Source organism: Motacilla alba, chromosome 2, assembly GCF_015832195.1.
Source record: "Motacilla alba alba isolate MOTALB_02 chromosome 2, Motacilla_alba_V1.0_pri, whole genome shotgun sequence".
In the NCBI taxonomy this organism is placed as follows: domain Eukaryota; kingdom Metazoa; phylum Chordata; class Aves; order Passeriformes; family Motacillidae; genus Motacilla; species Motacilla alba.
This window is the reverse complement of record NC_052017.1, coordinates 51,287,965-51,302,765: the sequence shown is the minus strand read 5'-3', so window position 1 is coordinate 51,302,765 and position 14,801 is coordinate 51,287,965. Positions and strand designations below refer to the sequence as shown.

At 41.7% G+C, this 14,801-nt stretch overlaps 1 protein-coding gene across 2 annotated transcripts in view; it reads right to left on the bottom strand.

The window, feature by feature from the left end:
• The window catches only part of EGFR (epidermal growth factor receptor), a 158,194-nt gene that overhangs the window by 142,906 nt on the left and 487 nt on the right, over window positions 1–14,801 (bottom strand). The window lies entirely within an intron of this gene.

Sequence of the window (14,801 nt, the reverse complement as noted above, 5' to 3'; positions counted from 1 at the left end):
TAAAACAATTACATTTTATAGTACAGAAACTTTACAATGTACCACTCTAATGTTTAATAGACAACAAAACATACTTATATACAAACCCCTCAACACAGATTCCTTGTTATATCAAATAGAGGTGATACACAAATGTAATATGAAACCTTGTCCAGAATTCAAAACAACCCATAAATCAAAACTTTTGATAGTTCCAGTTACTCATGACTTCCCTTTCAATCATTTTCAGTGGCTCATTGTAGAGAAATGCCAGGTATCTGCCCTCACTAGTCACACCCTATGAAAGTGTCACCACTGGAACCTCTCAAAACCATCACTCCCTTTCACAATGCAATTTTTGTCACCTGTAAAACATGACTCCTGTACAAACTCTAGCCCTACACAGAGCTCAGCTGATTTCAAGGGGATTGTACATGGACTTGAAATGATGCATCTGTCAAACAGCTTGATGAATTAGATCTATTGCTATTTATTTCCGTTAAGAACTTTTCTCAACTTCTGAACAAATTCACGATCTCCTTCCACTGTAGCATTCACCAAGTGTTAAGTTCCTACTCTCACTTTAGCTACATGCACTTTAAAAATCTGTCTAATGTACTTCTACAAGCACTACAGAGATGGGAGCTGCTTCAGTACCGGATGGCATGGCAGTTGCTGTGGTAACAGCACATTTTTTCTTACATGATAAAGCAGGAGTGCCAGAGGCCTCTATATCCTAAGAATTATATATTAACATATCATCTCAGGCCTATAGTAAATAGTTCTCAGGAAGAGAGAGAGGTGTATGCTACATACACATGCTTCTTTGCCAGGGCTCCCACGTAAAAATGTTGGCTTCAACACATCCAGTGTGTGAGTGAAATGCCACTCAACTCAATAAAGCTCATTCCAGCAAGTTTAGAGATATCTCATTTTTGCTAATCCATGGGACCACCACTTTGGCTGGCAGAAATCAATGCCTGAAGCCACAGCGCTTTACACAGCCTAAAGAATTCACCCATATGAATCACATCCAAAAATATATCTAGAAACAATCTTTTCAGAAAAGAAAATGGAAGGACAATTACCAGAATATCTACTTACTAGACTTACTTGCCTTACCCAGGCAAAAGACTCACTGCAAGTTATAACACTGATACCATAAAATCTTGGGATGTGATTATCATCTTACCTTCTGTTTTGGGAGAATTACTTTTTGGCATAGTGTTCATATAACACAGTGTGGTGTTCCATATCAGTTTTTCCCTTTAAACTAGATGAGAAGAATTTTCTTAGGCAAATAAAGTAATAAAAAAACCCCTGAACCTGCAGTGGCAGGCAAAATATCCACAGACTTCAAAGGGATATAATGCCTACGGTTGCTGGATTGTGCCTGAAGAGAAAATGCATGTCCCTGCTGCAGTGTTACTGTAACCGAGAAGCAAGAGTTCCAGATTTTCTTCTCTCTCCTTCAGCTCTCCATAATTTTACCTTTTCCATAAGCTTCCATGTAAGTAGCTGCAATGCTTTTTTTCAAAGTTGCAAGCTCTGAAGCTAGGGAGCCAAATCACTTTGAGTCCCTCCTTGAATTCCACTTTACCACCCCCTGTCAAGTACATCAGGAAGGTGGAGATAGAGCAACCCTTTATCAAAGGGCCATTCAAAATAATTAACCTAAGAATTATATTTTTTCTGAGGAAAAGCACTCCTGAAGCTGTATAGATGGAAACTGGAGAATATATTCCCCCAAGATACTTTCCTACTTCTACCATCACCCCCTAAAGAAAATAAAGCAAATAAATATGGTCAAGCAGTAATTCTAGGAGGGCAGACCTTGTGTCTATTTAGCACGTTTCTGTTCCCCTCCTTCCCAGAGTACAAAAATGAAACTCTACCTACAGGCAGGTAAATCAGCTCTTTTTTTCTATCCCATGCTGCAGAGGTGGAAAGTCCATGCTCAACTCTTCGTTAAGCTTTGTATTAGCAATGCTTATGCATTGGAGATGTTGAATATCACCAACAAAATATCAGAGCTGGAGCAATTCACTGCTTGACTAAACTAATGACATATTTTCCTGCTGTCCTCCCTGCATTATCAGTGCAGTATTAACAGTGATGTTGCTTAATGCACTGTTAAATACCGTGTGCTATTTATTTTCTTTCAAGAGAACTTCCTTCTCTTCCCGCTTTGGATTAAAGCCCATTTTGCATCACACTACGGCCAATAATTTATCTAACCAATCATGTGGAAGGGATGAGGGGAATAAAAAGGAGATAGGAAGGCAGTAACTGTGAAAACAGTTTGAAAGAGACCATACATTCACACAGCTTGTAAGCTTTAGCCAAAATTTAAGCAGTTCTTTTTTTAAATAGAGTATTAATGCTTATGAATGTAATTAAGCCTTTTTAATGTTCACATTCTAATAATTGTAATGCCAAAAAATCCACAGTGAAAGCTAACAGCAGAGTAGAAATATAGTAAACTTAAACAATTTTTAATTTTCATACAAACCCTGCAGTGACATTGCCTATTTCTGCTGACCTAGTGACCAGCTGGCAGAGGTAATGAAAAAGTGCCTGCCTTTACACACAGGAACCTCAAATGTAAACCCACCTCAGCCCAAGCCAGGTAAGGGACTTATGGGCAGCTACAGCAACAGTGGACCTGAGTCATTAATTTTTAGCTGACAGTATTTTCTATTATTTATTATTAGAGTTATTACATCTTCAGAGCAAAAGCCTTATTTTATGAAATTACATAAACACAATTGATGGTAGCAATTTATTCCAGGACCCTAAGACATTCACTGACAATATAACAATGGATGGAATTATTGGTGACAATTTTACAAAAGCTTTTATCAGAGTTTATGGGCCATAAAGCCCAACAGTGCAATCACCAGTACGATACCATCTCTCTCAGTAGTACAGTGTTGGCCCATAACAATCCATTCTCTAATCTTCTCTATTATAACCAGTCTATTTATTTAGAAGTCATATGTTTGCTATTTCTGAAATTATCTGAGTCTTTGAAACTGTATTTTAGTCCACAGATAGGATCCAATAGGTCCCATACTCAACAAGATCAAACAGCCCTTCTTTAAAATTCCAACAATCAATTCAGATTTTCTCTTCAGAAGCTGAAATACAAAACACAGACGTTAGCATACCTGTATTACATTACATGATACAGGCAATACAATAAAAAAGGCAATATTTCTCCCCAGAAAAATCAGAGGATTCAGTTCTTGACCCAAGTTTGTCATTGACACCCTTCCATGCCCTGTGCTGACAGGAATTAATTTGGCTGGTAATAACTAATGACCAGACAGAAAAGAAATAGAGAAGGTGTTAATTAGCTATTTTTACTCTTAATTCACTGAATAGCATGTGCTCATTGATGCAAACCAGACTGCTGCTGTTCAAATCAAGATGACCCTCATTTAGAAAAAGGGTCTGTTCTTTCTTTTTTGCATATGCTACGTCTTTCATGTGTCAGCAAGAATTATCCACACATACTGATGGGAGCATCTTACACACTGCTGAACACAAACTTCCTTGGTGCTGGATTAGTTCATCTACCATAGACAACTGTGATAAACTGATGCTGCCTAGGGGATCTGCCTCATTAAGGAGGGAAAGAGAACAAGAGCAGATTTGAAATAATAAAATCATTAACAAGAGCACCTTGAAGAGCTTATTAGGTAGGAAACAGACTGACAATACCATTGTTCAACACTTAATTACTTTTTGAAGACCAGATGGAAATAAGCTAGCATTTCAGTGGTCATCCTTTCAAATTCAAAACAAAAAGACAAATATCAAACTGATCCATTAACTGGGCATGTATCCTAAAAGAGATGTTTTAAGAAATAATGAGAAATCCTGAGTTATAAGAAATAATGAGTTATCCTACCAGATAACTGAAGATGCTCAAGTTTCAACTTCACCTCTTACTGCAGACTTCCTCACTGCAAGAGGTCAAATTAGGAACTACAAATTGCTTTCACACCAAATTAAAAATGCTGCAACTCAAGTACTTATCCTCATGGGCAGGTGGAAGCTGAACACACAACATAAATCTGTCTTACATGCTTTCCCTTCCAGATCTGCTGTGAAATACTTGTCCCTGCTCCTACTCTCGAAGACTGAACTTCTGCCATTAATTTTGGGGTAGTGATAATGGCATCAGTATCTACCCAGATGTTACAAACACGGCAATAAAGGGAAAGTGTGGAGCTGATACCACCTTGCCAGCACCTTGCTCAGTCCGCTGCACAGACACCAGCTCAGTTCTCATGATGACCTTCCTCTGCTACACGAGTGAAACTTCGAATAGAAGCTGTGCTATGTCCCCAACACGTTTGGGTACGCAAGGACCAGCTAGAAGGGGCTTTTTTCATTAGAAAACTAAATGCCAAATGGTCCATCTGTACAGGCAATCAGTGTCTAAGGACAGTCTCGGCATTCTGATGCCAGTCACAATTCAAATATGGAACCCCAGGTGGAAAAACTCTCCTGCTGGGCATAATTCATCTTCTGTTCACCTTACCACAAGTCTCCATTATGAAAGATCTGGATCAGTACCTGAGGGAGAGGAGATGTGACTGGTTTTCCGACAGCTTGGTTTTTAGGAGTGTTTTCAGAACCAGACTAAGGGAGAGAAGTCCAAGTCACACTTCCACCATTTCCCAACTCTCCTCAAATGCCAAGGGCCCCACGTCCTACCCACTGCTCTGTGGTGTAAAACCCATGTTCATGTGGAAACCTAACAGCTTCAATTATGGTCTAGCTGTGACAAATCAGCTTCCAGAGTCAGGATTCTGCCAACTAACACTTCTGTTTCCAAAAAAATTGGTTTGTTTTGTTCTGGTTTAATTGGTTTTTCACTTGGGGTTTTCTGTTTGTTTTTAATGGAAAAAAAAAAAAAAAAGGCATGTACTTGGTGCTGAACTGGTCTGAAGAGCAGTAAAATAAATTGAATTCTGTTCAAGAAGTGAGAATGTCAAAATTCCATTCATGAGAAATAGGTTGCAATAAAAATAGAGGAGAAAAACCACTCCACTCCCGTAACTTAGATTTTCATTTTTAAAGGCCCTTGCTATTCAGCAGTTTCCAAAACATCATGCTCACCAGTCACTCAGACTTGAGGATACCTCCCCCCACATTTTTCTGGGGTAAGATTTCCTTGTCTTCATGTGCCCAGTAGATGATCTGTGAGCCTTCAGATTTAACACATGAGAAACAAATTTGTCAAACATTAGTCATATCTGCTCATATCGCAGCTGTCCCTTCCCAATGATTAAAGGAAACGAGGAAGGTTTTATTTTTCTCCCAGCCTCTAAAGTTTGTGTAAAATTCACCACCAATGCCTTCATGTAACTTCCACTCTCAGAAGAAACACTGACCACATATGTAAAATGGTATTTATATCTGGCACTGAAGATCTGTTAGCTTCATTATTTTGGAATCTCTTTTATCAATCTTGTATAAATCTTGTGTTTAATGTACCTTTCATGCTATATTAACTGAAAAAGTTGGAAACTTTTTTCTTCCAAAGTGGAAAGAAACAGGATAACAAAATTTTATCCTGAACAGAGCAGATGATCACTTGGCCAGTAGGCCCCAAATCTTACCATATCCTAAGGCTCCATATCATATTGCCTTTGATAGTCCAGGGCATATTTTCTAAAATTAATATTCATTTGTACATGACACAAACAGATATGACAGAGTAGTAAAGTGACCATGCATTTTTTTTAAATACTATTTTCACAACACTAAAACCACCTGGGACTTTTCAGTTCCATAACATAGCTACTTAAAATTAAAACAAACTACAAAATAGCAACATCAGGAAACAAAGGACAAGCAGACCTTTTCTTCCTTGTCTTCTACATATAATTGCAATGCTCTCATCCAAAGCCCAAATCCAAGAGCAGAAGTTGCAGGTGACCCATGAAGCACATCCCCTTGGAAGCACCAGGGCCAGCAGGTAATCCATGAACACGTCTGAGAAAAGCAGTTTTCTGCACCTCTGGTTACACGCATCCATGGGAGTTGATGGCAAAGTAAGACATGAAGGAAAGCTAAGAGTGCAGCAACTGTAAATATATGGGAAGCACCTGCTTGAGAATTGCCTGCTACAATTACAGAAAATGGAGGTGCCCTTGGCCAGGTGACTTCTTCTTCCTGTTAAGTATCTGTTTGTAGAAAATTCACAAGAAAATATAAGTGTTGAAGATACAGCACAATGCCACCTGTGCAAAACATATGTGCACCTCATTTTAATGCGAGCTCTGGTTAAGTGGCTTGTGTTGAAATGCTACCTAGCATTCCAAGTGTAAACCAGCTTAATCATATCTATTGAAAACCACATAATAAATAACATGAAATATGCAGCATGCCATCCTAATTGCAGAGGTTGTCTCACTTACTAGAAGTCATTTATTTATTCAAATGACTTGAGCTACGTGATTCAATCTGAATCATGGGAACTAGTTACTGATTTGTGCAAACAGCCTCTTACTTCTTTGCTAAAGGCATTGTTGAAATAACTGACCCAACTGCTAAAACAAGCTTCTTCCTTGAACCCTGCCTCCTTCTTTACTTCCTGAGTAAACTTCAGAAAACATCATTGTTCTACAAAAACGCTGTAAATTTAATTTCAAAAATAATAATTCCAATGCAACGTATTAAGTAATGCGATGGGAAAATTGTTATTTTTAAGGTGAAAAAATTGCTTAGTAATAGGGAACTGCATATGCAGCCGTAACCTCACTTTGCAGAACTGAAGTACACAGCTCTCAAGAAGAAACACCCACTGCCTCAGATGTGATTCAAACTTAACTTTCAGAATTGCACATATGTCTCAGAGCTTAATGGGGGAGAGAGAGTGAATACATATCCATGAATGCATATCCCCAGACAGAAGAAGCTACAATTTTTTTTTGGTTGGTTGGTTGGTTTTAGGTTTTTTTTTGAAGTTAGGCCTTGCAAATGTTAAAACTGCCATCATAACTGTGCTGCAGCTACATAAAAAGCATAATTTAGGAAACAATACATCTGCTTACACCCAGCCTTGATTTGCAGCTACTGTCTCACACTGCTGTTATTTCAGGAGGTGCTGGGGCTTCCCCGGGGCGGTGGAGCAAGGGACCAGGCATGCTGAGCCCTACCACAGGCAGGGAGGGAGCACTCTCAGCCGCCAGGAGCCAAGCCCCATGCATGCCACCACAGGTCACCTCATCCCAGGCTCCGACCAGTCTCCATCAAGGGACATGTCCCCAGGGAAGGGCACTAAGAAGGGCCTTCAGGAAAGGGAAGAAATGATGCTGCGCATGAGACATTTTTTCAAAGCTTGTGAATAAGCCCCAAGTAGGATGTTGGTTACCTTCAACTCCAGGCAGTGTTTATCATCGGCTTGGGCATGGGGTGAGAGGCCAAAATACTAGCAGGCAACTTCATCAGTGGCCAGATGTATTGCCTCAGGCAAACATTCAAAGTCTCTGTGGCTTTGAGCTCTTGAATCATGATAGGTAAAACAATACTTTTCCCTATCTAGGAAAAGTGCTGTGCGAACTCGCAGTGCCCCAGTGCCAAGACTGGCTGATTTCCAAGGCTTTCCTGGTTATCTTCGTATTTACTGCAGAATCTGGTGATGGGAAGGCAGGGATTATGCCACCATATCCTGATAACCAAACATACAAACGCCATTCCCACGAAGTGATAATTTTCTTCTTATAAAAGCCAGAGCTAAAATATTACTATCCTGTCATCAAGACAGCTGGTTTATATCCTATTCTCCTTCCTTCCACCTCTTACCCAGAAAACATCCTGTCGGGCATGGTCCCTGCCGACTCATTCAGCCCTACTGGTCTCTGCACCCAGGAAGGAGCCATCTACCCCAGCAGAGTGGCTCTGGCACAACTGCCTTTGCTGGCCCCGAATGCTTTCAGTTTTTCAGTTTGGGATGAAGAGGGGCTGGCATATCCCTGACTTTTCCAGGAGCTGGAGGATACTCCTGGGGAGGCTACCGCACCTTTCACACAGCACCTTTGCAAGGTAAAGCAACCAGAGAGAGGTAACTGCTAGACAAGAAGGCTTTTAACCCACACAGAAGCGTTGCTGGCCCTTGGGGCATTGCTACTGCTCAGTAGTGTCACCCTGCCTGCCCAGAGCCCCAGCCCGCCTCCAGCAAGGAGCCTGCAAGGCTTGGGCTCCTCCACAGGAGCTATGTTTGGTAAAGGTGCCAAACATGCAGAGGCCAGGGAGGTAATAGAGACCAATCTTCTTTTAATTTAAACCTATTTATTTATCCCTATTTCACTATTTTTACTATTTCATCATTTCAATTTATGAAAATAGAAAGAAGTGATCACAAGCATTTTGGACTTCATTAACCTCAGTGCTCACAGAGATCAGAGCAGAACTATTAATGTGTACACAAATGACAGTTTACCCCACTCCCAAAGCCTTAATTTTTTGAGCCAAGCTCAGCAAACATGCTTTGGCCAAAAAACTAAGTGGGAGGGAGGTATAAGAAAATCAAGTGGTATTCTGGTATTTTCAAAATAAACCTGCAAATTTTCATTTCAAACAACATTTCATTTTGCTTCTTACCCACCTTGAAAAGAAATTGTCTCAAGTCAAATTGATCTTCCAGATTATATTAAAACAGGCCTTTTTTCTTGGTGTTTTGTTGCTGGGTTTTTTTCTCTTCACTAAAACCACCCCTGACATACTTGTTTCAGTATGACTGGAAATTATTCTTTTTTCTAGGTTTTTTTTTTTCCTCTTCAACCACTGAAACAAACAAAAGCCACCCATGATTCAATGCACTCTGCTAGTAGAACATGCATGTGAACACGTAGATGTTTACTTTCATGTACGCAGATGTGCTGGGCAGACGAAGGAAGGCTGGCAGAAGGAGAATCCCTGCATCTGCCTGGCATGGATCTGTCAACAGGCAAAACACACTTTGCATTGAAGCTTCCTAATGAAAGCTCGCACATCCCTATGGGATACATAAATCCAGTGTGTCTCTCTCCTAACTATGCCCTCTGTTTGTTAAAAAATAATTTTTAAAAGGTGTGGTGTGGTAGCACTTGCACTTGTTAGCTCAATGGCCAACCCACATGGCCGCATCTTTTCACTTTGGTGATCAGAAAGATTTCCTGTTCAAACACACAATCTCACAGGTAGGTTTGTCATGTTTCTTCCTTTGAACAACCCTCAACAACATTAAGCATGGAGAGCACAATATCCATACCTACACATTCCCCCCCAAAAGACAAACTAAAAAGTCATGTCACAGTTCCTAATAAATAACCACCTTGCTTCAGCAGAAATAGACATTTATTTTGGTCCAACTTCTCTGTACAGAGGAGTACATGTTTTTTTTCCACATTTCCTTTAAGAATGACTTCTTCTGCACATACTAATGCCAAATGTTCTGTAACTATTTCTGAAATAAAAAAAAAAAAATACACTATTACTCAATACTGTTAGGTCAGCAGAATTCAGCCATAAAAAGGAAGAATTACAATTCTGTCTGCCATAGTTGGAAGTCAAGAAGTGACATAATCAGAACGGACTGAAACACCACTGGATCTCATACTGTACCTACTAATAGTGTTCCTGGAAGAAAGGGAAGGTCAAATCCATATGTACTTAACAGGATCAGTGTGTACTGTATTAAGCTGAACAAGGACTGTCAAAGTCCACACAAAACACTAAGCAGCGATTTCCACACTGTGTGCCATTAATGCTTAGAAAAACATAATTCACCTGAACACTTGAACACTTTCTACCAACACCTACACTATGCTGACATACCCATAGTGCAGGCCCTCCACGTACTCATGGATTTCCCGAGCTCTCTCAGGACAAAAGGTATGAGCAGCAGCATTTCTTAGGAACAGAGGACTTCTGACATCCAACACAACTCTTACACCACTCTCATCACCAGAGGTGTGTGGCATTGCAGAAGCTTTGTTTGAAGGGTGCATCCCAGCGGTGAAGGCCCCTGATTCCTCTGCCACAGAGCTCAGCATCACACAGCTCCTGGCCATGGTCCCTAGCACAGGCGCTGGGTGAAGCACTGCTCAGGACCCAGAGAGGCAAGTTCTGCACTTGGAGCAAGATGTATTGCTCAAGCTAACCTGTTGTGAGACAGGCAACTATCCCTGTCACCGCAGAAACTGCTGCTCTAGTGTTCATGCAGGCTACACACCTCCTACAACTGCCACAAAGCAAATGCAGGAGTCAAAAAGTGAGAACAATCCTTCCAAATAAAAGCTCTGCTGCATTTCCCAATAACTTTCTCTTTCTGATAAAGCTAGCAATTTCCCAGCCAAGTTGAATGTGATTCATGTGCCAGATGAGCCCGGACTGACAGAAGTTCATTTGCCACTAGTAAGTAAATGTCCAAGGAGAGCAGTACAGCAGAACGGGGGTTTGAGAAACTATAAACGCAATTAGAAGATGCCTAATGCAGTCCACACGATTCCAAAGTGGCAATTATTCTATCTAGCAAGTAATCTTTTTACAGAATTTGACTACTCTAGATTTATAAAGGTTTGTCAGCCAGGTCACCCCAGGAAGCGTTCCTAATATAGAACAGCCAGAAGATGCTTTTGTGAGTACAGTCTGTTCTGACTCCCTCAAATAAAAGTTCTGCAAGTCAAATTTGTGTTACACAAACCCTTTTCCAATACAGATCCAAGTCTAGCATGAGATTTAACACAAGTTCTCATACCTGTAACTGCTGGTGCTTATAACATAACATGCTGACATCAATTTTGAGTATCAGTTCTTTCTGGGATAATCCACTCACATACACAGGGTAACTGTACTCTCTGATGCACACATACTACTGAAACCTGGACTAGAGCAAGAGTTTGTAGCAACATCAACAGTTTCTATGCAAAACCATTCCATGAAGGTACTGTAATCCTCCCAAAAATGAAGTAAACCTTCCACTAGGCTTGTTTCCGAAGAGCTATTAAGCAAAGGCAGTTTGTGCTCAAGGAAGATAAGAGCACTTTCTGAAGGAACTGGTTTGGCTAGTCAGCTATCTTGTTGCTAAAGCTAGCATATCCCAGTGATTTCAGTGATACATGGATACCTAAATGCAAAAATCAGCCCTGAGGACCATAATGGCATTGTGCGACACTCCCCAAAAGTCTCTCTTTATAAATTAACAAATAAATTACAGTGGACTACTCTGATTGTAAAGTCTCCAGGGCATTGATCTTGATTTCCTATTTATCAGCAAATCTCTGAATAAACTCTTGATGCAAGAAATAATACATTTGTATTTAGTAGCACTTCAGCATCTAGTTTGCTCACCATACACACACACTTTGCTGAGACTCCAAAATCCCTTGTAAAATCTGGCGTATAGTCAACATATTTTGCAGATTGCCTGAATTAAGGAGATGACTTGCTAGCATTTTACCTTCCCTTCACTGCTCTTAATGATGGGTTTTGAGTTTTGTTCTTAAGCATTCACACACTGAAGCACTGGACTAAAAGCAGCTCTACACTCAACACTATTTATTTATTTCTACTATCTCACCAAACTGGGTCGTATCAGTATCTAAGCTTCCATTTCTCTAACTGTATTTACCATCAAGACTGCACAGATTTATTTTAGTTTGCAAATCCAAAAATGTTTGGTCATTTACCAAGGAAATAGAAAATAATAAATGGTTGCATAGACAAGACCTCACATAATAAATACCTACACAAACACACTACCAACTCCTGTCCACATAGAAATTCCACTTGTGTCAGTGGTAATACAAACACAGAATGTGAGAACAGTGTACCAGTTCTCCTGGGACTTTAACCGGAGTATGAGACATCCTTTACCTGGTACCAGGTAGACAGAACACTGCTGATTCCTCAGCCACCCTGTGAATGTGTGGGCAGCCCCCTGCTCCTGGGAGGCTCCCATAGCAGGCACAACTCACAGGCTACTGACAGATCTGTGCTCCACAGAGCAGCAGCCAGGTTACACTGGAGTGCATCTAAAAAAGCACTGGATGCTTGCATGTAACTGAATCAAGCTCTGCACAATCCACAGACCCCTCTACTTGTAGGCATGTGTCACAAGTAAGCATGAAATAATACACAGTGCAGAAACTACAAGACAATACTCAATATAAACACACAGCCCACACATAAACACGGCACAGGATATTAGACAAAACTCTTTTACTTCACATGGACATGAATACTTGGATACCCTTAGAGAACTTAGTCCTTTATATAAGACTCCAGGTACAGAAAGCTACCACAGTCCACTCTGGCAGCTCCCGAGCTGCCTGGCACGCCTGCATGGACACTCCCATCCCACAACGGCTGCAGCTACAGATCAAAACTAGAGATATCAAACCAATATATAGCAACTAAAAGCAATTTGCTGAACCGTAGCACTGTCACCGAGCACTGGCACACAAAAAGGACACGGGTCAAATGCATCCAGTGTAAGTGGCACGCCAGCTATCACAGGTATTTATCTCAGGTACCACCAAGCAGGCCTCCCGGGGTAGATTAGTGGAAATCTGGATTAGTTCCACTGTGCTTAATGTGGGTCAACATCAGAACAGGTACATAAAGGTGGGTATTGATCCCTGTGATGAAAGTACTTAACTTTTGAGCAATGCTGTTTGGTTCTGGAATATGTTCAATTAGGTTTTTGTTTGTGTCTTAATGATTACAGTGTTACAACAAAACCAGTTTCCTCTCATCCATCTTCAAGAAAATTAATTCTACAGTTTTGGGAGAAGATACAATTGTATTCAAATTTCCATTCAGACATTATGTTGATTGGATTTTATAGGCTGATTCTGATGTTCTTCTAACAGCTGCCCATGCACCTTTTATTTTTTTGAGACCACTCCATTTGGTAATAGAACAAATCAGGTTGAAGTTTTAAGAAGTCATTTCTTAAAACTTCATTTCACATGCGATTTGAACTTGCAGAAGTGTTGCATATATTTATGACAGCAAGTTTCCTTCCAGAATTTCTCTGAATTCTGATGCTAGGTCTTATCATTTGACCAAGGTGGCAGTCCTGAACATACACTGATCCTCTACTACCTGCTGGACCTGTTGCTTCAAATCGATAATGCACAATTCTCAGATGCTGCTTCATTTTGTGCCTCTGAGTAATTTTCTTGCTTATCTTCAAGTGTGGGGAGAAACTAATAAAGTCCAGTCAGTTGATTAATGCCTTCTGAAGAAATCCTTCTGCCTCCACCTCTGCCACTGAGCCTCAAGCTCTTACCAGAGCAACAGTTACTTGCTGACACATCCTGAGAATAACCTCCATTGGATTTATCACATAGCCATTGATTATTTAGTAATCCTCAAAAAACTGGCAACCTCCTAAGCTTATGAGACACAGAAATAGACATTATAAACAAGGTATTTCTCCTTACTCTTAACATATTATACAGGGCATGTGCACCTGCGACTGCATCTCATAAGACAGGCAGAGCAGATGGGAGGCACTTCTCATCACCTTCAAAGGGTGAGGAAAAATAAATAAATAAAAAGAAAACCAGGAAAGAAAAACTGCCCATATTACATCAACAACAGGTAGGAACTTGATTTCTGGAACAGGAGAATCTTTCCGCTTTTTAAAGGTTGTGCAACTAGTTCTTTAGGATGGGGTGTTCCTCACTTTCAGGGCGGCTTTACAGTCCACAGTCACGAAAGACTCTAACTCAGTTGCTCTAAGCCATGCAATCAGCCCTTCTAGAAAGCAATAGTCCTCTTCTCCCGCTTTTTCTTTAAAAAGAATGAAAGGAAAAAGAAGAAAAACCAAACCACCCAAATCTGCATTTTTTCCTCTGGCTGGCAGATTTCCAAGATAAAGAGGACTGCTCTCCGGCTGGAACAGCAGCCGGGGCCTGCTCTCCAAACTCACAAAAGAGAACACCACACACAGAGAAAATGTGACGGGTCTGACCGGCCAGAAACGTCTTCTCACCCTCTGAGACAGCTTCTCCAATAGAGAAGGAAAGCCCAAGTACCCGCGGCAGCCCCACGGCCTGGCCCCACAGCCAGCCCCGCCGCGCTGTTCCCACGCAGCGCCGGGACGGGCGGGCAGCGCCGGCAGGCTCGGGACGGGACGGGACGGGACGGGACGGGACGGGACGGCGGCTCCTTCGCGCCGGCTCGGGCAGGGATAAATCGCTCCTCTTTCTGATAACTGGGGAACCAGAACCCACACGAAGTTCCCCTTTTTTTCCGTCACCCCCTCCCCAGGTGTATACTTCTTTCTGTTATTACTACGACTGTTTCTGAACGGGACAAGCGGAGGTGTCCGGGTCAGAGCGACAGCGGGTCACCGGAGCGGCGCTCACTCGGGAACCCCGCGGCTTTTCCCCGCTGCCCCGGTGCAGGGGAGCCGAGAGCGGCTGTGCTGGGCTGAGCCGCGGAGCGCTCTCCGGGGAGCGACTGGGAAACGTGGGAAGGAGGGGAAGAAGAAAAAAGAAACACTAAAGAAGAGAAGCACAACCGATGGGATGTGCCAAGGCTTATTCCCTTTTATTTCCTCCACCCCCACAAAAGAAAATAAGCCAAGAATCAGGAAGTCAGGGCTGCGTGATCGCTGCTATAGGTTTGATTTTCTCCCCATTTTTCCCCTCTCTGTTTTTGGGGCGGGTTTTTTGTTTTGATTTGGTTTTTTTTTTCTTAGGGAAATAAGTAGTTGGGACTTTCCCTCCGCCTCTCCCCACGGGAGGCCGCGGCACGCAGCAGCCCGCAGCCCCGGCTCCCTGGTGCCCCGGCACGCAGCCGGCAAA